At 44.4% G+C, this 25,492-nt stretch overlaps 1 long non-coding RNA gene across 5 annotated transcripts in view; it reads right to left on the bottom strand.

The window, feature by feature from the left end:
- The window catches only part of LOC111538783, an 82,949-nt gene that overhangs the window by 51,480 nt on the left and 5,977 nt on the right, over positions 1–25,492 (bottom strand). The gene's annotated exons all lie outside the window — the stretch shown is intronic.

The raw sequence follows: 25,492 nt of genomic DNA, 5'->3' as shown, positions 1-25,492 counted from the left end.
TCTTTTCTTTTCTTTTCTTTTCTTTTCTTTTCTTTTCTTTTCTTTTCGAGAAGGAGTCTCACTCAGTCGCCCAAGCTGGAGTGCAATGGCACAATCTTGGCTCACTGTAACCTCCGCTTCCCAGGTTCAAGCAATTCTCATGCCTCAGCCTCCCAAGTAGCTGGGATTACGGGCACCTGCCACCAGGCCCAGCTAATTTTTTAATATTTTTAGTAGATACAGGGTTTCACCATGTTGGCCAGGCTGGTCTTGAACTCCTGACCTCAGGTGATCCACCTGCCTCGGCCTCCCAAAGTGCCGGGATTACAGGCATGAGCCACTGCACCTGGCAAGGATGAAGTCTTAAAGTAGAATCATTTTCCGGGTCATCAGGAGAAGGAAGTGACAAATGAAGGAGACAGAGAAGAAGCACTGGAGAGAGAGAGAATGAGAGGAGAGTGTAGTACCACCAAAATCAGATGAAGAGTCCCACCAAAGAAGGCAGAGCTTGGTCAAAAGACCAAAGGTGGTCGGGCTGAGGCAGGTGGATCAGAGGTCAGAAGTTCAAGACCAGCCTGACCAACATGGTGAAACCCTGTCTCTACTAAAAACACAAAAATTAGCCGGATGTGGTGGTATGCACCTGTAATCCCAGCTACTCAAGAGGCTGAGGCAGGAGAATCACTTGAACCTGGGAGGCGGACGTTGCGGTGAGCCGAGATCACACCATTGCACTCTAGCCTGGGCAACAAGAGCGAAACTCTGCCTCAAAAAAACAAAACGAAACAAAACAACCAAAGGTTACAGGACATCACGGAGGATGACAACTGAGAGAAAACGTCATTAGATGTGATGAGAGCTGAGAGCATGTTTTGCACTGAGTGTTTTTGGGGAAAATCGGGTTGAAGGATTATGAAAGGGGTGCAGTGTGTATAAAATAATATATCACTCCATCACCTTATGCGCCTCCGCAGGGGTCATCAGTCCCTGACCATGGCAAGGCAGTGGGACATACACTCCTCTCTCTGCTGCTCCAAACCCCAGCTTCCATTCTCTTGCGAGTACATATTGCATCAAATCTGTTGCAGTCCCTTCAAACTTCCTTCTTCGTAAATAAAAACGTTGACAAAAGTTATAATACAATACTCTTTGCCCTCTACCACCCAGTTAGCTAAATAGCTGCATGATTCAAAATTTCATAAGGAAGGCCCTGGAAATAATGAGAAGGGAGAATGAGGGAGATTGTGTGTTTATATGTTTAATTAAGATATACTGTGCACACACAGGAAAGTACATAAATCTTAAGTGCACGGCTTGATGAATTTTTACACAATATGTATTGTATAACCAATATCCAGACCCTGATATAGAACATTTCTAGCATTCTGGAAGGCTTCCTCCATGCCCCTAGCTGTGATTATGGAGAACTTATCCAACTCCAGAGAGGAGAGTCGGATAAGTTCTCTCCCCATGGGGGAGAGAAGGAAGGGATAAGTGTTGGGAGCAGCAGAGGAAATAACTTTTTGATATTACACTCCTAGATAATATCTGCATCACTTGTCCTGTCTTTAATGTTTTGGCTGCTCCTGAGAAGCAGGATAGCATGATGGTAAACAGTGTGGACACACGGCTGCTGCATGGGTTTGAATCTCAGTTCTACCACTTACTGGCTTTGTGACCATTCATAACTTATATAGCATACCTCAATTTTCTCATCTGTAAAATGGAGCAGTAATGGTACCTACTTGATAGGATGAGGGAAAAGATCGAATGAGACACTGAGAAAAGTGCCTGGCACATGGTCAGCACTCAATAAATGTTAGCTCTTTTTAAATAATTAACAGGAATTCCAGGTGCACTACCAGAGCCAACGGAGCATATATGTTGTGAGTGGGTCATGTTGACCCTTCAAATCTCACCCTCAGCTGTATCTATAATACCGCTTATAAGGAACCAGGGCTTTTCACTCTGTCTTCCTTCTCTTACATGGGTACACGCTCTTTTCAGGATTCAGTCTCTCCCTGGCATCTCTGATCTAGCCTATCCCTGAGCTCTGCACATGCAGCTGAGGGAGTGGAAATGCCAAGCCTGGCTCTGGTGGTGACCTTATCAAGACCTTTCCAACATACTTGCTGGGTCATCGGAAAGGCTTGCTCACTGTGCAGTCCAGCCAGCTTCCAAGGAATTCATCAGTGGGCTGGAATTGGGGTGTGTGTGACCTCGGCTGCTCCCAGGGCTTGCCCCTTCCTTCTCCACACCCTGACTTCACTTCTGGAGTGGGACCAGTTCTTCACAATCGCGTCCAGAGTGACAGCAAGGTGTGATGGATGGACGAGGAGCCATGGAGTGGCAGGGTGCTTGGTCAGAAACTCAAGGCTGTGTTTATGAGAAGGAAGAGGCTGTTTCCTGGAGCAAGCATAATGCAGCTCTAAAAAAGGCAGGGGAAATACATCATGCAAGGGAGCATAACCCTGGGAGGGCCGCTGGGAATCAGAGTACCAAAGAAGCCCTGGCAGGTCAAGGTGCCTGTGACAGGGCCTTTTTTATAGGCCATTTGCGTGAGGGTTTGCTGCTGTTCCCTGCAGAACTGACAGCCACTCAAGGTCTCAGTGGGAGCTTGGAAGCTAATCTTAGCTGTTGCTTTCCAGACCTTCTCCACTGGTCCTGCTGATGCATTTAGAAAAGAAAGAACAAACTCTATTGTTTTAAAAAACTGCAAAAATGACCATTTTGGCTGTTGACTCTTGCATTGCTGCAAATAGATTGGGATCATCAGCTCCTTCCTTTCCTTCCAAACCCAGGGCAAAAGAAAGTTTAACTGGATTCTCCCTATGGTTAAGAGAGGTACCAAAATACACATGAGTGCAATTACAAGAGAAAAAACAACCAGAATGACATCTAAGATCATCTTAAAAGCCTCTGGTTCCTTTTTTTTTTTTTTTTACCATGATTCTACCAATCAAGGCTGCTATAAGTATTATAACAATAGTTTTTATCACTTGCCCCATGGCACAGGTTTTAATGATGGGTTTAGAAATCAGGGTTCTAGCCTTGCCTTACCCTTGGTAGCGCAATGGGAGATGATGGGTTACTCCATCATTCTTCCTTATAATCACGCTTTGACCCTCCCCTCCAGGACCAAGCCTTTTCCAAATATTCAGAACTTTATTGAAAGGGGCAAAACCTGATGAGGCAACTCGTATACAGTTTGCTTTGGTGCCTCTGTGAATACATAATCCATTGGGCAGATCACCTGTTAATGTTTCCTTTCCTTCAAGATCCCAGACTTCTGGGCTCCCCCTCTTCTCTTGGGATATGTGTACTTAAGGCTCTGGAGCTAGCTGTCCATTAGGCCAGGCAAACACAAAGCTCAGAGAATGTCATCTGGAGCAAATATAGGCTGATTGGCTTGGGGGTTTTTCTGCACATGTGTCAGCTTTATTAGCCCCAAGGTGCCTTCCAATTCTAACATTCTGCTGTTCTAGAAATCCAAGATTTCCTCTATTACCCCAAGTGACTGAAAAGTTAGCTGAACAGCTAGACATACATAATGTCCTTGCATCTTCTTATACAGGTGTGGCTCTTTTCTGAAATAAAAATTTTATATTAGGATCCAGAATTTAACCTCACACCATAGCCCTACCTTTGTTTGTTATTTAGTTTTTTTTTCACCTCCCAATTATAAGAAAAGGTAGAAGTAATAGAATCAAGAAGCTGAATTCCAAGCTAGCAATGGGGAAAGCTGAGAGCCAATCCAATGTGTACCACAGAATCCTCAAAGTCTCAGAACAAGTAGCATCAGCCAGGAAACTGGATGATTCCTCCCTGAGAATTTGACCAGACCAAGAGGAAATACCCACAGATTCTGACATTGAAGGTTATGCAACAAACAGCTCACCCAAATCACAATACAATGAGGCTCAGAGTCAAAAGTCCCACTGCTCTTCAAGGTTCCCATCAGCACATTTAGATCAGATCCTAATCAGGAGTCTACATACATTCAAGTAGCACTAGACATCCAAGGAAAGCCATTATCATGAAATACAAAGATCAAAAAAAAGTCAATCGTAACTTGAAAGATACAGCAATTATGCAGAGAGAAGAAAACAAAACTACCATCAGAGAAAGAAGATATTGCAACCAGGAAACAGGAATAGAATGTTGTGTTTCAACAAAGTAGCATTCAGAGGACAAAATAAAAAGGAGCTCATAAAATTAAAAGCATGAAAGCAACAATGAAAAACTCAGCGATTGAATAGGGTACTACATAGAAAGTCTTCCAGAAAGTTAAGCAAAAAGTCAAAGAGGTAAAAAAATAAATAAATAAAAAATAAAGAATGACAAAATAAGAAAAACGAAGGGCCAGTCCGAAAGATCCAATATCCAAATAACTGAAGAGGAAAAGAAAAAAATAGAGGGGACAAAAACCAATAAAATAACCCAAAAACATTTAGCAAACCAAGGGACATGAATTGATAGGCAGAAAGGACCCCCCAAGCGCCTAACACAACAGATGAACACAGACCCACAGGATGGCACATTATGGTGGAATTTCACAATATTGAGGGAAAAGAAAGCTTCTGCAAGAGTCCAGAGAAAGCAAAGGTGATTTAGGGGATTCGGACTTCTCAACACTTAACATGGGAAGCTAGAAGACCATGGAACAATGTTTTCAGCCTGTAATCCCAGTACTTTGGGAGGCTGAAGCAGGAGGATCTCTTGAGGCCAAAAGTTTGAGACCAGCCTGGTTAACATAGTGAGACCCTATCTCTAAAAAGAAAAGAAAAGAATTTAAAAAGGGGAAAGGCCAGGTGCGGTGGCTCACACCTGTAGTCCCAGCACTTTGGAAGGCTGAGGCGGGCGGATCATGAGATCAGGAGTTTGACACCATCCTGGCCAACATGGTGAAACCCCGTCTCTACTAAAAATACAAAGATTAGCTGGGCATGGTGGCACGCCTGTTGTCCCAGCTACTCGGGAGGCTGAGGCAGAAGAATTGTTTGAACCCAGGAGGCAGAGGTTGCAGTGAGCCAAGATCGTGACACTGCACTCCAGCCTGGTGACAGAGTGAGACTCTGTCTAAAAATAAATAAATAAATAAAATAAAAAATAAATACATACATACATAAAAAATCAGCCAGGCATGGTGGTGTGCACCTGTAGTCCCAGCTACTCGGAAGGCTGAAGCACAAGAATTGCTTGAACCCAGGAGGAGGAGGCTGCAGTGAGCAGAGATCATGCCACTACACTCCAGCATGGGTGACAGAGCAAGATTCTATCTCAAAAAAAGGGGGTGCAGACAGATTTCCAAATAATGAAGAAAAATCATTTTCCAAACAAAAATTCTAGATCTAGACAATCTATCTACTAAAAATGAGGGTAGAAAAAAAGTAATTCTAAGCTATTCAAGGTCTTAGATTGTTGATATCCCAGGTATCCTCCCTTTTTCAAAAAGCTCTTAGAAGCAGTGCTCCTACAAAATAAGGCAGTAATCATGAAAAGAACGTGGGACACAGGAAAGCGGTGAGCCAGCATCAGAAAGGGCTGAAGGCAGTCCCGAAGAGACTGATGGAGAGTGTAAAAGAACAGTTTTGTTCCCATGAAGGGGGGTCTTGCCCATTGTCTTGTCCAAGATGGTGTAGGTAAACTCTCAGGAAAGCTACAGCAGGACTAGGACTCAGAGGCTCTGTTCACCTTATCTCCTCCTGAATGCCATCATCTAATTGTGGCAATATTGTTCTTTTCATAGGCAGCTAGATTTGTGTTTGAGACTCAGGTTTTTTCCCCAAAACTTTGGCAATAGGGTATTTAGAGAGACATAGATTGAAAAATTCTGAGGAAATAGGCAATACAATAATATCTGGGGGTAAAGGAAGGTATACTATGAAAGAAGGGAACTTCTAAGTCCCAGCAATGGTTTATTTCTCTACCTGGGTGGTGAGTTCATAAGTGTTTATATTCTCGTTGTTATTAAAACTGATTTAAAACTGAACATATGTTTTATATACTCCTTTCTGAGTATTTAGTACACACATATGCCCAATAACTACATAGAAGAAAAAAATCTATACTCTTTTTTTTTTTCTTTCTTTTTAAAAAAATTAGAAGTGGGTTCTTGCCATCTTGCCCAGGCTGGTCTGGAATTCCTGGGCTCAAGCAATCCTCCCACCTCAGCCTCCCAAAATGCTGGGATTACAGGTGTGAGCCACCACACCCGGCCTGAAAAATCTATACTCTTAATACCTAGTCACAGGTATTAACATTTTCTAGTATTTCCTTTCATCTTTTTTCTGCGTACTTGCATAACTGAGATGATACCGTGCATACATTTTTGATATATTCTTTTGTGAGAACTGTTTAACGTAAGCATCTTACGTTAAACTCTTTACATACTTATCATTTTAGGAACCACATAATATTGAATTGAAACTCTTCCCTATTTCAGAGAGTGTAACTCTTGGGAATAACATGACTGAATCTTTGTGGTGGTAACAGCTTGTATGTGAAAATGCTTGCAGGGAAATTCAGAATGTCTTCCCACCACCTCATCACCCTGTCAAAACCACAAACCTCCTTGAAGATCCAGTTCAAACCCCACCTCCTCCATGAATCATTCCCTGACCTCTGCAGAGAAGCCCTCTCCTCTAACCTTCCAGAATCCAGAGTTCTTGTCTATTCTGCCTTTTTTTTTTTTTTTTTTTCTAGACAGGGTCTCACTCTGCTGCCCAGGCTGGAGTGCAGTGGTGTGATCATGGCTCACTACAACCTCCACCTTCTGGACTCAGGTGATCCTCCTACTTCAGCCTCCAGAGTAGCTGGGATTACAGGTGTGTGCTTCCATGCCTGACAAATTTTTGTGGGTTTTTTTTGTAAGGGTGGGGTTTCATTATGTTAACCAGGCTAGTCTCGAACTCCTGGGCTCAAGCGATCCACCTGCCTAGGTCTCCCAAAGTGCTGGGATTACAAGTGTCAAGCCACCACGCCAGGCCAGCTATTCTGCCTCTTTTTAAAGCTGTTTATGTGTCATTTCTTTTCTCCCTGGTACACTATAAGTTCCTGGGAACAGAAACCTGTCTCTAGAGGGGCTGGAATATACTTAGTTCTCCATAAATAATAAGTAAATAAATTTGGAAGGCTGTTTTTTTATTTGCTTTAATATTCTGCATTGCAAATAGCTTATATGATTAGGTCATTTATGAGCTTTCACTCAATTGAAGGTTCTCAAGTGGAAACATTCTGCTTGTGCATAATTGCCACATTCAGAAACTAAGAATATGACAACCCCTGCTGTCTCTGATAATGGATTTTATATTTGCTTTGAGGGCTGGGTTAAGCAATGTTTGAGTTCTAAAAATAACATTGATGTTTATTGAGGGCCTATTACATGCCAGACCCCAGCCCAAGAAGTTTTCATGCATCTGTAATTTAGTTCCTACAATAACACTATAAGGTAAACCACTGAATTTTCTCATTTTACAGCTGAGGAAATGAAGTCATCTGCAGGGAGTCCACTAGGTTGTACGTGGAGAAATTAGAACTGTAACTCAGCTACACATGATCCTCGTATTTCTCACTTCTGAGCAAGGCTGCCTCCTCAGATATAAAAGTATAAAATCTAGGATTTGGCTTCCAACTCTCAGTTCCATATTGAAAATCATTCTCCATCAAATGGCTGACACTTATGAATATAGATTTTATTGATAAATACAAAGAATATTAGATAATATTTAGAAGAGAAGTAAGAAAGAAATCCACAGTTTCACCACCTAACAATTACTGTCATTTTAGAGTGTTCTCTTCCAGTCTTTCCCCATATGTATACCTTTAAAAAGAAAAAAATAGGCTGGGCACGGTGGCTCATGCCTGTAATCCCAGTACTTTGGGAGGCCGAGGTGGGCAGATCACCCGAGGTCAGAAGTTCGAGACTAACCTGGCCAACATGGTGAAACCCCATCTCTACTAAAAATACAAAAAATTAGCCAGACATGGTGGCAGGTGCCTGTAATCCCAGCCACCCAGGAGGCTGATGCAGGAGAATCGCTTGAACCTGTGGGACGGAAGTTGCAGCGAGCAAGATCACGTCATTGTACTCCAGCCTGGGCAACAAGAGTGAAACTCTGTCTCAAAAAAAAAGAAAAGAAAAGAAAAAGAAAAAAGAAAAATATCCTCAGATAGTTGTGTGTGTGCTTTTAAGCAGAAGAGTCTGCTTAGTGGTAGGGTTAAGACAAGGGTAGCACCAAAGACGAACTTCAGCTTTTCTACCACCTGGGGCTCATCTGACATCAGATAGAAACATGAAAACATAACAAAGATTAAAGGGCAATTAACACAGATCTGACTGCCTGCACCGAGATGGCTTGTGTGTGGCAGGGGCTCCTGGATGAGAAGGAGGCAGAAGTTAACAGAGCTGACTTGTGCCTTGAGTGTCATGTCTTATGTCATCAGCTGCTGACTGTGCAGCAGACTGTAATATAGTTTAGTAGAAAATGTTGACCTTTAGCTTCATTCTTAATTCTTAACTTTTCAGTTATTGGAAGCCCATTTTTCTGGTAAAGACATCAGGGAAATCCTTCTGCCCCATCCTCCTCCTTCTCCCACTCCCTGATAGGCAGAATAATGGTTTCCAAAGATGCCACACCCTAATCTCTGGAAGCTGTGAGTATTTTACCTTACATAGCAAAATTTTGCACTGTGATTAGGAGTACTGATCTTGATATGAGGAAATTAACCTGGATTACCCAGGTAAACTCAATTCAATCACATCAATTCTTTTTTTTTTCTTTGCTTTGCTTTTTTTTTTTTTCTTTCAAGATAGAGTCTCGCTCTGTTGCCCAGGCTGGAGTGCAGTGGGACAGTCTTGGCTCACTGCAACCTTCGCCTCCCAGGTTCAAGCAATTCTCCTGCCTCAGCTTCCCAAGTAGCTGAGATTACAGGCACCCGCCACCACACCTGGCTAATTTTTGTAGTTTTAGTGAAGACAGGGTTTCACCATGTTGGCCAGGCTGGTCTCGAACTCCTGACCTCAGGTGATCCACCCGCCTCAGCTTCCTGAAGTGCTGGGATTATAGTCATGAGCCAATGTGCACAACCACATCAATTCTTAAAAGCAACGAACTTTTCCGATCTGTGGTCACAGAGAGATGTGACTACAGGTCAGTAAGAGAACCACAGAGATGGCAGCATGAGGACTTGGCCTATCATGGCTGGCTTTGAAGATGGAGGCAGGGGGCTACCAGCCAAGGAATGTGGGTAGCCTCCAGAAGCTGGAAAATTCAAAGAAATGGATTCTTCCCTAGAGCATTCAGAAAAACTTATACCTTGATTTTAGCTACGTGAGATCTGTGTCAGATTTATGACCTACAGAATTGTAAAATTAAAAATTTGCATTTCCAACAGATGAAAGGCTGAAGAAATTGTGTTCTGTACAGCAAAAGAACAATTAACAAAGTGAACAGACCTCACACAATGGGAGAAAATATTTGCAAACTATCTATCTGACAATGGATTAATAATCAGAAGATATAAGAAGCTCAAACAACTCAGCAGGAAAAAATTTAATTACCAATTTTTTAAATGAGCAAAAGATCTGAATAGACACTTTTTTTTTTTTTTTTTTGAGACAGAGTTTAGCTTTTGTCACCCAGGCTGGACTGCAATGGTGTGATCTCGGCTCACTGCAAACTCCGCCTCCCAGGTTCAAGTGATTCTCCTGCCTCAGCCTCCCCAGTAGCTAGGATTACAGGCTCCCGCCACCACACCCAGCTAATTTTTGTATTTTTTAGTAGAGATGGGGTTTCACCATATTGGCTAGACTGGTCACGAACTCTTGACCTCAGGTGATCCACCCACCTTGGCCTCCCAAAGTGCTGGGATTCTTAAAAGAAGACATATAAATAGCAAACAGGCATATGAAAAGGTGCTCAACATCATTGATCATCAGAGAAATGCAAATCTAAACTATAATAAGATAAATTTCACCCCAGTTAAAATGGCTTATATCCTAAAAACAGGCAATAACAAATGCTGGCAAGGATGTGGAGAAAGGGGAACGCTTGTAAACTGTTGGTGGGAATGTAAATTAGTACAACCACTATAGAGAACAGTATGGACGTTCCTTGAAAAACAAAACAAAACAAAACAAAAAAACAGAACTATTATATGATCCAGCAATCCCACTGCTAGGTATTAATATATACCCAAAAGAAAGGAAATCAGTATATCAAAGTGATATCTGCACTCCTATGTTTATCACAGCACTATTCACAATAGTTGTATTAGCAGTTCTCACTCTGCTAATAAAGACATACCCAAGACTGGATAATTTATAAAAGAAAGAGAGTTAATCGACTCACAGTTTCACATGGGTGGGGAGGCAAAGTAGGGGCAAAGTCACATCTTACATGGTGGCAGGCAAGAGGAGCTTGTGCAGGGGACCTCTCATTTATAAAACCATCAGATCTTCTGAGACTTACTCATTCACTACCACAAGAACAGCATGGGGGAAACTGCAGCCATGATTCAATTATCTCCACCTGGTCTTGCCCTGGACATGTAGGGATTATTACAATTCAAGGTGAGATTTGGGTGGGGACACAACCAAACCTTATCAATAGCCAAAATTTAGAGTCAACCTAAATGTTCATCAACAACCCCTAGATAAAGAAAGTGTGATACATATACACAATGGAGTACTATTCAGCCATAAAAAATAATGAGATCCTGTCATTTACAACAACACGGGTGGAAATGGAGGTCGTTATGGTACGTGAAATAAACCAGGCACAGGAATACAAACTTTTCATGTTTTCACTCATTTGTGGGAGCTAAAAATTAAAACGACTGAACTCATGGAGACAGACAGTAGAATGATGGTTACCAGAGGCTGGGAAGAGTGGTGGGTGGGTGTGAGGAGGCAGGATGGTTAATGGGTACAAAAATATAGTTAGAATGAATAAGATCTAGTATTTGACAGCACGACAGGGTGACTACAGTCAACAGTAATTTATTGTACATTGTAAAAATCACTAAGAGTATAATTGGAATGTTTACAACACAAAAAAAGAATAAATGCTTGAGGTGATGGATACCCCATCACATCTACATGTAAGATGTGATTATTACACATTGTAGGCGTGTTTCAAAATATCTCATGTACCCCATAAATGTATACACCTGCTATGTACCCATACAAATTCTGTAAATAAAGTTTTAATTGTGATTTATAAATACATAGAATATTATTCAGCCATAGAAAAGAAGGAAATCCTGCCATTTGCAACAACATAGATGAACTCTGAGGGCATTATGCTAAATGAAATAAGTCAGACAGAGAAAGACAAATACTGTATGATCTCACTTATATGTGGAATCTAAAAGAGCTGAACTCATAGAAAAAGAGAGAAGAATGGTGGTGGCCAGGGGCTGGGGACTGGGGAAAATGAGGAGTTGTTGGTCAAAGGGTATGAACTTTAGTTATAAGATAAATAAGTTCCGGGGATTATAATGTATAGCATGATGAGTATAGTTAATAATACAGATGTTCCTCAACTTACAATACAGTTACACCCTGATAAACTCATCGTAAATTGAAAATATCATGTCATAAGTGCATTTAATATACCTAACCTACCAAACATCATAGCTTTAGCTTAGTCTACCTTAAAAGTGCTCAGAACACTTTTGCCTAGGTTGGGCAAAATCATTGAACACAAAAAGTATTGAATATCTCATGTAATTTATTGAATACTGTGCTGGAAGTGAAAAAAGAATGGATGAATATTAATGTACACATTAAGTTGAAAAGTCATAAAGTTGAAAAAGTGTGAGTTGAACCATCATAATATCAGGTACTGTGTGTACTGTATTGTACACTTGAAATTTGCAAAGAGTAGATCCAAAACGTTCTCCCCATACACACAAAAGAAAAGTGGGAGGGGGGCAGGAATTTTCCTTTTAAGTCACCGTGGTAATTTGTTAAAGTAGCAATAGAAAACTAATCTCTCTCTCTCTGTCTCTCTCTCTCTCTGTGTGTGTGTGTGTGCGCGCTTGTATGTGCGTGTGTGAATTATGTCCTTACTGACTAGTGTATGTGACTACTGTATGCTTAATTCTCCAGTCCTTTATAGATCCTTAAATTCCTCTAATGGAGAACATCTCAGTGACTGCAACAAGTTTCCCAGGCTTCAACTTCCAGATCTTCAAATCTACTCATCTCAAAAAGAAAACAAGAAAAGAAACAAAAACTCTAGAAGTCACTCTCTGTACTGTCTAAAGGGATTAGCGACAGAAACCTTGTCTGTCTGCTGAATCCCCAACACCTAGAAGAGTACCTGGTACATAGTGGTAATTCAATGAACATTTGTTGATTGACTGTTTGACTGATGAACAATAATATAGAAATTCGTATATTTTACCCATGCCACGTACTGGAGCCCTTTGCTGCTGTGGACTCTGAGTCTCATCATGACCTCATCTTCCTCCAGGGAGAGAGATGAATGCAAATGACCCAGTAGGGTTGAGCTGGGGTTGAAATAAACCCAAGAGTAACTCTGCTTGGCCAGTGAATACTTTGTGCAAGCGTAGCTTATGCTGTGCATGGAGATATATATACAAAGCTTTTTTAGTTATTTATTCAACCAAAATTAAGAGTCTTCTATGGGTAGCAGTTTCTGCCACATTCTAAGAACACAAAGATACATAGGACACAGCCACTGCCATCCTAGCGTTAACAACCTAGGAATGGTGGCAGGCATCCTTACAATGTGGTGGACACTTTTTTACATACAACAGTCTCATTTAAACATTAGAACAGTAACCAGATAAATGGGTATTAGCCCCACTTTATGGATGAGAAACTGAAGTTCAGAAAGTCAAATAACTTAGACAAGTTACTTAGCAAGTAAATGGCTCATGCCAGGTTTAGAATTCAGGTTTATCTGGCTCCAAAAGCACACAGTAGCTATTCACATTGCATAGTAACCTACAGTTTGCAAACCACTTTTATTACACATTATCTTACTCCATCCAACAAAGGTTATGAAATAGGTCTTACTATACCCATTTTGCCAAACAGGAAACCCAAACTCAATTTTTCTACCCAAGTCACAAAGTTCTTCAGTGACAAAAACAGAATTGGAACCCAGATCTTTTGTCTCTAGCCCCTATTCCCTTTCCACTCTGCCATGGTTTCATTAAAGTCTGAATTCTTCACACAGACCCACCTACTATCATGAGTGTGATCTAAGACCCTGATGAAAGCACATGGGAGAATATAAATAAGGCATACAGGACTGCTAGAGTTGAAGCTCATGCCAGGTGAACATTTATTAGTTAGAGCTGGGTTTACTCTGCTATCAATTAAAATCCCTTGCTTGATCTGGGGCTAGCAATTTCATAGCTATCTTCAAGTGTCCTATTGGGTGTATCTTACCCATTTCTTAACATTTGGAACAAGCTCCACTTTGTTCAACACTTTAACATCATAATAGTGTTCATCAAAGCTTGTGGTCTAACTAGTTACCTATTACAACAGAGAAGACAGGTTCCCAATTAATCAATACACTAAAAGCTCTTCTCCTCCCTTCCAATAAGACTTTGGCCTTGGCTATTGCACAAATACCACATTAGGCCTGGATCAAAAGATTTAATGATCATCAAGGTTACTTAAGATTGACAGTGTTTAGGCCAGGCATGGTGGCTCATGCCTATAATCCCAGGACTTTGGGAGGCTGAGGCAGGAGGATTGCTTGAGCTCAGGAGTTTGAGACCAGCCTAGGCAACATAATGAGACTCTCATCTCTACAGAAAAAAATAACAATTAGCCAGGCTCACACTTGAAACCAAGAGTTGAAGCTGCAGTGAGTTATGATCATGCCACTGCACTTCAGCCTGTCTCAAAAAAACACAACAAAACAAGACAAAACAAAACAAAACAAAACAACTGATAGTGATCAGAGAATCTATCCGAAAATTCCTGAAGAATAGTGATCATTTCTTGTTTTCATTTCTGTAGCTTCCATTGCATCTAGGTCAACACCTGATCCATGGCAAGTAATTACTCATTGAGTGAAAGCTCCAAATATGCCAACTCAGGAAGACTCTGCAAAAGATCACAGAACCTAGGAAAACCTGAAAGCAAACAGAAGCCAGTGTTTCAAGAAGAAAAAGTTATATCCGCCTTGCCACTGACCATGTGGTTACCCTCTAAACTCGCCACTACCAAGTGTAAGAATTAAACTTGGCATTTAAGTCTAGTGGACTACCTCTTCCACAAACAATGTGGTCTTCAACAAGTTTCTCTTCTTGCGTGTAAAATGTAACATCAAGGAGGGAATGGGGATTCAGATTAAATACAGGATTAATTTCAGTTAATTCCTGAAGTCTTTTCAGAGCCTTGGCCAGCACTTTGGGAACCTTCACCAAGAGGCCCCATCTCCACTTCCTTCTCTGCTATTCTCACATGCCTCACCTGCTGTGCCCACCAATGTCACCTACACCACCTCCAAGCAGTCTCCACAGAAGAGCCCAGAATCCCTGCTTTCCTACCCATCTCCCAGTTCTCCAAGGAGATCTTCCTTTCATCATCCAAGCAGCCAACAAAAGTGCTGATGCTAATCTGTGAGGATCAGATGCAGTGATTCTTACACTTTTGTGTGAAAAAAAAGATCCTCTGAGCATTCAGATGAAAATGCACCTCTCTGAATCTACCCACAGAGGAAGTCTTAGAAGGAGAAGGGATTCAATAATCTTCTAACAAACACCCCTAGAAGATTCTGATGCAGATGACCCAAAGATCACTCTTTCAGATGAAGTGGTCTAGGTTTTGATCCTAGACCACAGGTTCTTCACCTGGCAGTTTATGAATTCCCAAGGGATCTGAGGACCAAATCCAGGTCCTTAGTTAAGTCCATGAACTTAAAAAGGAAAAAATACAGGCATACCTCAGAGATATTGTAGATTCTGTTCCAGACCACCGCAATCAAACTAATGGTGCAATAAAGTGAGTTATACAAATTTTTTGTTTTCCAATGCATATCAAAGTTATGTTTACACTCTATTGTAGTCTACTGAGTGTGCAAGAGGATTGTACATCCCTTAATTTTAAAATACTTCATTGCTAAAAAAAAATGCTAACGATCATCTGAGACTTCAGCAAGTCATAGTCTTTTTGCTGGTAGAGGCTTTTGCCTTAACATTGATGGGTCTTTTGACTGATCAGGGTGGTGGTTGCTGAAGGCTGGCATGGCTGTGGCGATTTCTTAAAAGAAGACAACAATCAAGTTTGCCATATCAATTGACTCTTCCTTTCACAAAAGGTTTCTCTATAGCATGTAATGCTGGTTGATAGCATTTTGCCTACAGTAACTTCCTTCAAAATTGGAGTCCATTCTCCCAAATCCTGCCACTGCTTTGCCAACTAAGTTTATGGAATATTCTAAATCCTTTGTTGTCATTTCAACAATGTTCACAGCATCTTCACCAGGAACAGGTTTCATTGCAAGAAACCACTTTCTTTTCTTTTTTTTTTTTTTTTTTTTTTTTTTTTTTTGTGGAGATGGAGTCTTGCTCTGTCACCCAGGCTGGAGTGCAGTGGTGCGATCTCGGCTCACTGCAACCTCCACCTTCCTGGGTTCATGCCATTCTCCTGTCTCAGCCTCCCGAGTAGCTGGGACTACAGGTGCCCGACACTCAGCTAATTTTTTTGTATTTTTAGTAGAGACGGGGTTTCACCGTGTTAGCCAGTATGGTCTTGATCTCCTGACCTCGTGATCCACCTGCCTCGGCCTCCCAAAGTGCTGGGATTACACGTGTGAGCCATCGCGCCTGGCCAAGAAACCACTTTCTTTGCCCATCTATAAGAACCAACGCATCATCCATTCAAGCTCTATCCTCAGACTGCAGCAGGTTAGTCATAGCTCCACTTCTAATTTCAGTTCTCTTGCTATTTCCACCACATCTACAGTTATCTCCCTCACCAAAGTCTTGAACCTCTCAAAGTAATCCATGAGGCTTGGAATCAGCCTCTCCCAAACTTCTGTTAATGTTGATATTTTGACCTCCTCTCATGAATCACAAATGTTTTTAACGGCATCTAGAATGGTGAATCCTTTCCAGAAGGTTATCAATTGACTTTGCTCTGATCCATCAGAGGAATCACAATATATTGGCAGCTATAGACTTAGACAATGAATTTCTTAAATAAGATTTGAAAATGGAAATTAATCCTTGATCCATGGGCCACAGAATGGATATTGTGTTAGCAGGCATGAAAATAACATTAATCTCCTTTTAATCTCCTTGTGCCTCTCTGTAAGAGCTCTAGGTGAACAGGTCACTGTCGATGAGCAGTAATATTTTGAATTTTTTTCTTTTTTTTTTTCTGAGCAGCAGATCTCAACTGAGGCTGAGGTGGGCAGATTGCCTGAGGTCGGGAGTTCAAGACCAGCCTGACGAACATGGAGAAATCCCGTCCCTACTGAAAATACAAAATTAGCCGGGCGTGGTGGCACATGCCTGTAATCCTAGCTACTCGGGAGGCTGAGGCAGGAGAATTGCTTGAACCTGGGAGGCGGAGGTTGCGGTGAGCTGAGATGGTGCCATTGCACTCCAGCCTGGATGACAAGAGCGAAACTCCATCTCAAAAAAAAAAAAAAAAAATCAGTAAACCATGCTATGAACAGATGTGCTGTCATCCAGGCTTTGTTGTTCCATTTACAGAGCACAGGCAGAGTAAATTTAGCATAATTCCTAAGTGTCCTAGGATTTTTGGAATGGCAAATGATCATTGGCTTCAACTTAAAGTCACCAGCTAAATTAGCCCCTAATAAGACAGTCAGCCTGTCTTTTGAAGCTTTGAAGGCAAGCATTGACTTCTGCTCTCTCATGATCAAAGTCCTCAATGGTCTGTTCTTCCAAGAGAAGGCTGTTTTATCTACATTGAAAATCTGCTATGTGAACACAGGAGGCGTAGGCTACAGTGGGCCGAGATCGTGCCATTGCACTCCAGCCTGGGCAACAGGGCGAGACTCCATGTCAAAAAAAAAAAAAGAAAAGAAAGAAAATCTGCTATTTAGTGTAGCCACATTCATCAATTATCTTAGCTTGTTCTTCTGAATAACTTAGTGCAGGTTTGCATAAGCAGTTGCTGCTTCACCTCGCACTTTTACATTACAGAGATGGCGTCTTTCCTTAAACCTCATGAACCAACCTCTACTAGCATCCAACTTTTCTTCTGCAGCCTCCTCACTTCTCTCCACCTTCATAGAATTAAAGAGTTAGGGCCTTGCTCTGAATTTGGCTCTGGCTTAAGGGAATGTTGTGGCTGGCTTGATCTTCTATCCAGACCATTCAAAATTTCTCCATATCAGCAATAAGGCTGTTTTGTTTTCTTGTCATTTGTACATTCACTGAAGTAGCACTTTAATTTCCTTCAACAACTTTCCCTTTGCGTTCACAGTTCGGCTAAACGGTGCAAGAGGCCTAGCTTTTAGCCTGTCTCAGTTTTGGACATGCCTTCCTCACTAAGCTTAGTCAAATTTCTAGCTATTTATTTATTTATTTATTTACTTATTTTTTGAGACGGAGTCTTGCTCTGTCGCCCAGGCTGGAGTGCAGTGGCCTGATCTCAGCTCACTGCAAGTTCCGCCTCCCGGGTTTACGCCATTCTCCTGCCTCAGCCTCCGGAGCAGCTGGGACTACAGGCGCCCGCCACCTCGCCCGGCTAGTTTTTTGTATTTTTAGTAGAGACGGGGTTTCACCGTGTTAGCCAGGATGGTCTCAATCTCCTGACCTCGTGATCCACCCGTCTCGGCCTCCCAAAGTGCTGGGATTACAGGCTTGAGCCACCGCGCCCGGCCTCTAGCTTTTTATTTAAAGAGAGACATGCGACTCTTCCTTTCACTTGAATACTTAGGGGCCATTGTAGAGTTATTAATTGGCCCAATTTAAATCGTGTTGTGCCACAGGGAATAGGGAGGTTTGAGGAGGGGAGGGCTGAAGGGCCTGTCAGTGGATCAGACAGAACACATACAACATTTATCGATTAAGCTCACTGTTTTATGTGGGCACAGTTCATGGTACCCCAAAACAATTACAATAGTATTATCAAAGATCACTGATTACAGATCACCATAACAGATAGAATAATAATCCAAAAATTTGAAATATTGCAAATATTACCAAAATGTGACCCAGAGACCTGAAGTGAGCACACACTTTTGGAAAAATGCCACCAATAGACTTGCTCAATGAAGGGTTGCCACAAACCTTCAATTTGTTAAAAACACATTATCTGTGAGGCACAATGAAACAAAGTGTAATAAAATGAGGTTACCTGTATATCCTTTTTATTTTTATTAGCTGTAACTAGAAGTTAATATTTTTCTTTCTCTCTTTTTTTCTTTCTTTCTCTTTCTTTCTTTCTTTCTTTCTGTCTCTCCTTCCTTCCTTCCTTCCTTCCTTCCTTCCCTCCTTCCTTCTCTCTCTCTTTCTTTCTTTTTTGACACAGGAGCTCACTCTGTCACCCAGGCTAGAGAGCAGTAATCATGGCTCACTGTAGTGTTGACCTCCTGGGCTCTAGTGATCCTTTCACCTCAGCCTCCTGAATACCTGGGACCACAGGTACATGCCACCATGCCCAGCTAATTTTTTTATTTTATTATTTGTACATATGGGATCTCACTAGGTTCCCCAGGCTGGATTTGAACTCCAGGGCTCAAAGGATCCCCCCACCTCGGCCTCCCCAAATGCTGGGACTATAGACAAGAGCCACTGCATCCTGCCTAACATTTCTTCTGAATGTCTTTTGATATAGGCAACAAACCCAGTAGTATTAGTAGTACCTGTGACTCTGCCACAAGTAGAAATCATTGATATTGTTGGAGCACATTACTGCTATGGCAGATACCTTGAAATTCTATTTACACTCATCACCGCTTTGAAATTATGGTTGTTGTTTAGATAGGTCTGTCACTAGATTTTGTTATTTAATCAAATAATAAAGAATTATGCATATTACCATATCATTTTTTAAAAAATATATTTTTATAATTGTATTTTAATGTCATTGGTTTCTTTTGTGATCTCTGTATTTTATTTTATACATTTAAAAATATTATTCTGGGGGGGTGTCAACAGGCTTCACCAGAGTGACAATGGGGTCCTTGGCATGCACACAAAAAGTTTAAAGAGTCCTGCTCTACGCAGAGCTAGTTATGCCAGAAAACAATTTCTGGCAACCCTGCTCTCTATTTTCTCTCTCTTGCTCCTCCCCAGAACCCAACCTTTCAGCCAGCTGGTGGACTGCACCAGAATTGCAGAGTAATCAGGGATAAAGAAGGAGCCACTCTGGGCATGGACTGTGTCCTGAGAGTGATTTTGACAAGCATTAGGAGAGGCTGGGTTCTCCTGCAGCTTCCTTGGGCCTGGACAACTTGTCCCTTTGTTTTCCCAAGTAAACTGAGCCACCCTTCCTAGTTCAGAATCCACAGTTTAATATAAATATTGACTTGAGGGGTTAAGAAAACCACTTTACAGATGAGCAGAAACTTCCTGGAACCATTCACAAAATATTCATCAGAAATAGAAACCCAGAGAGGTGGAGAACTAGGACTGCCCACTCTTGTGCCAGCACCATCATCTCTACTTGATTTCATATTTACAGACTGGCACAAGAATAAATAGGGTGTCCATATCATTTTGGAAAGAGAGGCTAAAAGAGTAATGCCAGCCGGGTGCGGTGGCTCACGCCTGTAATCCCAGCACTTTGGGAGGCTGAGACGGGCGGATCACGAGGTCAGGAGATCGAGACCATCCTGGCTAACACGGTGAAACCCCGTCTCAACTAAAAATACAAAAAAAAAAAAAACAATTAGCCAGGCGTAGTGGCGGGCGCCTGTAGTCCCAGCTATGCGGGAGGCTGAGGCAGGAGAATGGCGTGAACCCAGGAGGCGGAGCTTGCAGTGAGCCGAGATCGCGCCACTGCACATCAGCCTGGGTGACAGAGCAAGACTTGGTCTCAAAAAAAAAAAAAAAAGTAATGCCCAAAAAGCCGGCCAAATGCCTGTCTTGGCTTAATGGGTATTTGGGCAATGCCCACCAATTACAAGTCCCTCCGCTTTATAGACTCCTAAAGTAGCTGCTGAAAGCACTATCCAGTTTACAAATGAAAAAGAAGCCTGAACACAAGCATCCTGATGGTTGGGCTGGCAGCTCCTGCTAAGAGTTTATCTTTGCATCCACAGCCGGAAAGGAATCGGCATTCCTAGGCTTGTGACTTAAAGAAAATTAATGACTGAGCCAGACACATCCTGAGGACCCCTTACCCTCGCAGTCCTAACACTCAGGGCGAGATTTCTAGGTTAGGGAGAATGCCCCATCTTCTGGCTTTGGCCAAGCCTGGGCTTTCTTAGAAGGTTGCGGGGCCAATCAGCAGCCATAAATCTTAGAGAACCTTCACCGTTTTACAAGGGAGTTCGCGGGGGCTGCCCTTCTCCCTCACGCGGTCTATTTACAACGCCGAAATCTCCGTGTTAATGGACCTAGGATAATGGTGTTTACTTAACCGCGATAAAGCGCTGGGCTTCCTGGGGGAGCGGCTGTAAAATGTCCTGGAGGTAGGGATGGAAGGGGCGCCGTAAAAATGGGCGCTGGAAGGGCGGGGGCACCAGGTTCTCCTTCAGGCCGGCGCCCCAGCCCTCCACCCTCTAGGCCAGGCTGAGCAGCCCAGGCCTCGCGAGCCAGTACAGTTCCCACATAAATCACCAGCGCCAGAGTCTCGGGAAAAGGCGCATTTTTCATTGCTGGCTGCAGGGCAACTCCAGACCGCGAACGAGAAACAGAAGTTGTCTTTAGATAAACCGTTCACCGGAGCGCGCGTTGTGGCAGCACGGTCCGCAGAGCACAGGGCAACTCGGGTCTGGAGCTGCGCCCCCGCCAGCCGATCACCTCCCAGAGGCCCCCCAAGAAACCCAGATCCTCCCAAGGGCTGGTCCCACGTCCTTCTGCCAGAGAGGAGATAGCGAGCCAAGCGGGAAGGAAAAGGCGAACTTCGGGGTCTGGAGAGACTGGAGAAGTGGTGCTTACGAAGGCAAAACCTTCTCAAAAACCCGAAAGCCTAACTCCACGTTTATCAGCAGTGTAATTTCGAGCAAGTGACTGAGCTTCAGGAACCTTCAGTTGTAAAACAAAAAGTACTACCTTCTTATTCTGTGTTCATAATTAACGTGAAATCAAATGCGAGTTGTATAACCGGACCTAGGAGGTTCCCTGAAGCCCCTGGAATTGTTGGCAAAGGGTCACGCGTATCTGGGGAGAGGATCCCAAGCAAGTGCTCAAACCACAAAACAGTGAGAAACACCGCCCTATGTCTGTAGACAGACTATGTGGCTAGAATCCTGGCACTACCACTTACTAGCTGTGAGATCTTGCTCAAGTTACCGAAGCCTCCTGTTTTCTCTTCTGTAAAAAGGGATAATCGTTCCTACGATTATGTGGAGACTAAAAACCGCTAGGCACGGTGTCTGGCACGTAGTAAACGCTAGCTAAATGATTAGCTACATTCACGCATCAGCCCCTAGCCCTGTAGCAAAGACACTTGTCTCCAAAGTCAGGAATTCCAGGCCTAGTCTTTTCAAACTGAAGGCTGCCGAGATCCATGAAACCCTACGTTCGTCCTGGGCGCCAGTGGGCAACTCGCCCATTGCCAGATGGCGGCCTTTCCACTGCGTTGGATGGGTGCGCGGGTCGCGTTTTGTTCCCGGGCAAGCTGCGGGTGAGCGTGTGAGCACCTTGCGCCGAGCGCTGCAGGGCCTCTCCAGCTCCCAGAGGTGCGCACTCGCTGGGCGGCCGCCCTTTGAAAGCAGCTCTAACCCTGCCGGCCGCCAGGCGCCCGGGGCTTGGCCCTAATCCGGATTTGGAGGCCGAAGCAGTAAGCCGGCCGCCACCGACTGCAAAGAAATCAAAGCGGCAGCCATCCTGGTAGCTCCTGGTCTTGTTTACTTGTTGACGCGCTTTCACTCAAGCAAGACGACCTCGAGTTTGATATCCGCCTAGAGAGAAGAGGGGTAGGGGTCCGGGAGCAGTCAGCCTCCACCGCTCTGGAGGCCAAGGTTTCCAATTGCGGCAGACAAGTTTCCTTCCCTTCTAAGGTCAGAGGTCGAGCCTGGGAGAGGCCCGCTCCCCTTTCCCTCCAGGGCCACCCGGCGCGATGTCCTGGAGCCCCGTTTCCAGCCGCGCCTTCTTCTCCCCTCCTAGCTCGCTGTCCATTAGTATAATCCTCTGTCCAAACACTGCGGCCGGGACGGCCAGACATTTGGTGTAAACAGACCCGGGGAAACAATTCTAACGATATAAATAAAATAACCATTAATAGTGCAAATTGTTCGATGAACCGGAGGCCGAGCACCGGGGACTCCAGCCTCGCTGGGGTGTGTGTACACAGTGTGGACGCCACGCATCCGTCAGGTGAATCTGAGGTTCTTGTCCCGGCCGAAATCTAAACCAGGCGCAGGTGAGGTCCCCTTAAGCGCGTCAACGGGGATCCGGCTCCTAACACTCACAGGCCGTGACACGCACGCGGCTCAGGACAGACGCACATAGCGAGGTCGCCGGGCGGCCGCAGCTCACATTAACGTAACCGCCGGGACCCGCCCCAAACAGAGTAACTGGGGTGAGCCCGGCTCTTCAAAAACTCTCCCTCTCTCCCCGTGGCCAGCCGCGGCCTCAAAGAGCGGCACCTGGTCACATCGGCAGCCTCCGTGCGAGCAGGGACACAGAGCTCACACCCCAAACGGAAAAAAATCAGCCTCCACTTGTCCCGGGCTTCGTAATAATAAACTAACATTTATTGGGCGTTTCTTGTGCCAGGCACCACGCTAAGTGCTTCACAGAGGTAATTTCCTTGAATCCTCAGGCGACCTAAGAGGTAGATACTTCTAGTATTCCCAGTTCCACAAATCAGAAAAGCAAAAACCTCTGAGAGTTTACAGAATTTGTCTGGAGACCCATGGAGACAGAATCTGAATCCACAACTCTGCTCCAGCAAGCGCACGGTGCCTCCCCGAGATGCAGCCACTTGCGCAGATTCCCGGGTGCCTGGCTGCCATGGTCTGAAGCCTAGCTCCAGCGCATTCCCGGCCCCGCCGGGCTGCAACGGTGGGGGGGTTGCTTTCCAGTGGGAAGTTCCTACTTCTCCCGAGAGCGTCGGCAGAGTGGTCTGAGAGGTCGGGACAGAGGCAGGAGGGGAGCCTCCTCGGAAAGCCCTGTGACCTATTCCCAGGGACCCAATAGTGGGCTCCCAGCGGGCCCTGCTCTGGCGTCGGGGTTGCAGATGCCGCCCAGGAGGAGGCGAGCGAGGCCTCCCGGACAATAGGTCAACCCTGCGGGGGTCGCAGGGGGAGGCGGGGGCACTTGGAAAAACGCCTCCCTGGGGCCGGATGGCCGTGGAGTCGTGATTCCCGGAGTCTGACTGGGGCAGGACGTTGTCTCCAGCCCACCCAGGCGTGGAGCAGAGGCGTCCTGCACCCACTTCTTACTTGCTTCGTGACCTTGGACAAATAATTTTATTTCTGGGGCCTCAATGTCCAAGGCTCTTACATGGGGCGGGAGGGGCGGTGATACTTGTCTTCTAGGGATATAGCGATCGGAAGAGACCTTTGCGTGGAACGCTTTGTTTACCGGTGGAAAGTTTATTATCATGATTAGTGTTAACTTGACAGTAGGCATCTCGGAAGGCGGGGACGAGGGCTGGCAGCCCCATACTGAATAGAAAGCGAAGGACCGAGGTGGGGAGAAAGGAAACTGCTCTGGGGGGCGGAGGTGGGGGTACATGTAGGAGGGAAGGGGAGGGGGCTAGAGGAAGCTCCGCCCCACCGTCCGGCCGTGTTTATTTTCAAGGCAGCTTCCAGTCAATCCTGTCACGGGGCACATTCTTTTCCGGGGCTGTGAATCACCGTCAGGGCTCCGCAGGAAGATTTGAGGAGGGGGAGGGCTGTTGAGTAGGGAGCAGGAATTCGCAGAGTAGAGAGAACTGCGCCTGGGCAGGCAGTCCCTCCACGGCGCAGGGGAAGCAGAAGGCGAAAGAGAGGAAGCTGAGTGTTCAAGGCAAGGAATTTTAACAACCTTGGGCAATTTACCTCACCCTTCTAAGCCTCAGTCCCCTCCTCTGAAATGGTTATATTAATAGGGCCAAAGACAAGAGCTGCTGCAAGAAGCAGAAGCAGTAACAATGGCGGACACTTAGCAAGAGTTTACAGCAGCCTGGCGATGTTCTGAGCTCTTCATACCCAATGAGACAGCGAACTCTCCCAGCACAGTGGAAGTCTCTTGACCATGGTCTGCCAGTTTATGTGGGAGCTGGGTGGGGAGGGGAGGCTCTTTACCTCTGAGCCCATTGGTGCTTGTAGAAAAGCCATGAACAGTAGCTGGTACTGTCCATATGGTCATTGGTGATGGGATTGCTAATGTTATTGTTGTCAGCTGTATTATTTCTATTGTTACAGCCGCTCACTACCAACCTTAAAAGGTAGTCACCATTAACACCTTTATGGAAAGGAAACAGGCTCAGAGAGGGTAAGTGACTTGCCTAAAATCACACAGCAGGTGTGGGGCCAAGCGGAGAGATAAGAAACCAGACAAATCCAATGGCCAGATGCTCTCACCCATCGCAGAGGGAAAAGCAGAGAGGGCACAGTTTAGTGCAGGGCGAGGCCTGGGTGAGAGAGGGACACCTACCGCCAGGGCAGGTCCCCAGCAGCTGATTTATTTGCATTCCAGCAGGGACGCTAATTGGTCAGATCTTTATCTCAACACGATAACAATGACATGGGACCTCAGGGATTTGTTTACAGCAGCTAAAAATGATGCATTTGTGGGAATGGGAAGCTGGGTTGGAGTGCGGGTTTTGTTTGCGGCTGCTTTAGCTTCAGAGGGTGGGGAGTGTCTATTTGGGGAGTGGGGAGGCTGAGAGGAGGCTGCTGGTCATTCTGAGAATATTTCCTAAAATTAATGATTAAGAGAATAAGTCTTCTTGTTTGAAGATCCCAAAAAACACAAAATTTGATGGACAATTAAATAATGCTTCTGTAAGTGGGAAAAGAGAGCGCCTGGGAACCCCACTCTCCGCAGATCTCTGCTCAGCCCCAGCTGCCCCCGCAAGAACCGTTTCTCCTCGCATAGGTGCGGAATTCTCCGTAAGTGCTTTTCTTAATCCTAAAGGCAGGCTTATAAAGTCCACACCGTTATTATCTTCTTTTGTAAGTGAGAAAACTGCCATTTAACGAGGTTGAAGGACTGGCTCAAAGTCATAAGACTATAAAAACAGCAGGACTCCACACCTAGATCTGGTGGACTACGGGCCAGTGCTCCAGCCCAAGACAGAGGCATGAGGTATGATTATGGCTTAGAGAAAGCAACGTCTCCCTGGGCCCCATTCCAAACCCAACCTCCTCACGTATGGAGTCTCCTTGCAGCGGAGCGTGTCACCGGGGCAACCCTTGCACATGAATGCTCAGGAGAT

This window comes from Piliocolobus tephrosceles, chromosome 9, assembly GCF_002776525.5.
Source record: "Piliocolobus tephrosceles isolate RC106 chromosome 9, ASM277652v3, whole genome shotgun sequence".
NCBI classification, from domain to species: Eukaryota; Metazoa; Chordata; class Mammalia; order Primates; family Cercopithecidae; genus Piliocolobus; species Piliocolobus tephrosceles.
The sequence above is the reverse complement of the archived record's forward strand: the minus strand, read 5'-3'. Positions and strand labels throughout refer to the sequence as shown.